At 32.9% G+C, this 2,641-nt stretch overlaps 1 long non-coding RNA gene across 1 annotated transcript; it reads left to right on the top strand.

The window, feature by feature from the left end:
• LOC132180241 (uncharacterized) lies at positions 1–1,322 on the top strand. Its single transcript, XR_009440082.1, has 3 exons — positions 1–356; positions 799–876; positions 1,207–1,322. It is a non-coding gene; the product is annotated as an uncharacterized LOC132180241 (long non-coding RNA).
• Positions 1,323–2,641: the final 1,319 nt, after the last annotated feature.

The raw sequence follows: 2,641 nt of genomic DNA, 5'->3' as shown, positions 1-2,641 counted from the left end.
AATAGGCTTGCCTTGCACATATGGAGGCTAATTCCATTGTGTGTGATGTGGCGTCTATGGTGAGAACGGAATGCACGCAACTTTGAGGATCATGAGAGCAGCATGCTTGAGTTGGCCCTAAAACCCTAAGCCTCTTGTCTTCCTTCTCTTCCTTCTACACCTTCTCTTCCGTAGGTGTAGAGATCGACACAGGCAAAGACAGGGAAGGAATGGGGGCGGAGACGAATAACAAGGGGGAGAATGATAAAAGGAAGGATTCTACGAAGTCTCAATCCAAAGAAGAGCCTTCAGTTAGTGAAAAACCTCAAAACAGCAAGTAGCATCTGATTCTAAGTATATACGATTCTGATTACAAGGTACGCGCTCTCTGGAAAAATTTTACTTTCTCAAGAAATTGAAAGAAAATTATGAATATTGAGCAAGGAGTTGGTCTTCTGTCTGTCCTTTACGTGTGAAGTTGAGCTTTGTTTTCTTTATTATCTCATCGGAATATCGCCCGAGAGCTTCCAGAGCTTAGGTTTTGTAAGCTATTATGAGGTTATATAAGAGAAACTGAGATCTCTGACTGATTGAGCTTAGTACAACTGTTGAAGGTTGGCTGTGTTTTGACTTGTATAACTCGGATATGTTTGCCTTGGTTTTCTCTAGAACCAAACGGAGTTCAGCGAGCAATATAAGAATGAGTGTCTTTTGTGTTTTAAATTTGCTGGTATTTTGGTAAAATTTTATATATTGTGTTGAATGCTGGATTCCTATGCTTTTTGAAATATGTGAATGAATTAGATTTGATGGTTCTAGGATTTTTCGGAGAATGATGACTCTGGCGAATTGTTGAGTGAATCAGAAGCCGAAGAAAGTGAATCTTCTGGAGATGAGGTACACGGTAATTGCATTCGCTTTGTTTTTCCTTTTGTGCCTAATTGCTGGAGAAGATAAGAAAAACGATTATCACATTCAGTGAATGAAAAGAAAACAACATCTGAATATTGTTGTATCTGTTCTGCATGAACCTGATTTTTCGTATATATCAATCTAATTACTTAATCTTTAATCTTTTTCTACCTTTCCTTCACAATTATACAAAAAGAAATATATTTTCTCTTCTTCTCTTGATTGATGTCCGAAATGTCATGCTCCTTTGGAGCCTGGAAATATCTTGATTATGTGGCCAACTATTTTCAATATTGTCCACTGTAACTGTGCTAGGGTGTTGTCAACTCAGATGATGGCTCGGACAACGATCACGCGCAAGAAGGTCAAAGTGATAGCTCTGAACTCCATCAAGGAGTTGAAGAGAGTGATTCATCTGAAGACGAGGTTGATTGATTTGTTCTTGCTTTTTTTTTTTATGGCATCCTCTGATTATCACATACCAGTTTTTTTGGTATGTATATATATTGTAAATAATTTTTTTTTTTAATGGCATCCTCTGATAATCACATACCCCTATGTATATATATTGTAAACAAAATTCATAACAATTGTTGTTGTATATATATTGTTAGAAGAAAAAAAAAAAAAAACTCATGAATGAAATTTGACTCCAGTGTGTGTTCTTTGTGTTCTTATACCTTATAATATAGACGTACGTATATTGTTTGTTTACAATTATGGCAACAAGGAACATGATAAAGTTCCTTTTTTTATGGTTAAGATGTTTGATGATATATATTTTTTAATTAAGAATGGTTGTTATACCATTTTAATTGAATTCTTACAAAATGATATCAATGATATCATGATGATTGATGTGTTTTTTTATTGTAGTTTTTTTTTTAAAAATGGTGACATGATGATTATGTGATTTTTTTATATAAATAATTTTGTAGCATAATTGTAAAAAAAAATAAAAGGCAACATAAATGACATAATTTAAAAAAAAAATAAAAAAATTATAGTATAGTTGTTTATGTTTCAAAAGATAAAGAAAGAAAGTCTTTAATAATATAAATTGTATTTATATTATAAAGGTATTTTCAGAAGTTTGATTACAATATGATTTCGTTCACCAACATATTGCATTGTACCAAACGAAGGAATACATAATCAGTGTTCTATTCCAATGTTACAACCAAATGAAGGAATACATAATCAACAAAGGAATAGGAATAACTAGTCTATTTAACACACTTCTATTTTCAGTAATAGTTTCCAATGGATTAGACATTTCGTGGGACATGTGAATGAGATAATGATTTGTTTATAATTTAATAAAGTATTGAGTATCTACAGTGTTTCTCAATGCATTGAGAAACACCATAAATATCCTTTGGTGTAGGTTAAATATAGGGCTTTTGATATGGGTGTGTTTTTGTGGTTTTTTTGAAATTTTTCTTAAACATAGAGAAAGATTTGAAAAATACTGTAGATACCGGTGTAGGTTAAATATAGGACTTTTAATATGGGTATATTTTTGTGATTTTTTTTAATTTTTTCATAAACATTGGGAAGTAACGGCGTAAGCGATATCCGTATCACGGCCGTCACTCACTCTGCCTTTCCCCCTCTCTTCTTCTCAAATCCACGGTTCACTGTCTTTCTAAATTTTTTTTTTTTTTTTGTTATGAATAAGCAACTTCATTAACAAAACTGCCTTTCTCAATTTCTCCCTCTTCTTCACACACCACGCCACCACGGCCCA

Source organism: Corylus avellana, chromosome ca5 (genome assembly GCF_901000735.1).
Source record: "Corylus avellana chromosome ca5, CavTom2PMs-1.0".
Classification (NCBI taxonomy): domain Eukaryota; kingdom Viridiplantae; phylum Streptophyta; class Magnoliopsida; order Fagales; family Betulaceae; genus Corylus; species Corylus avellana.
The sequence above is the reverse complement of the archived record's forward strand: the minus strand, read 5'-3'. Positions and strand labels throughout refer to the sequence as shown.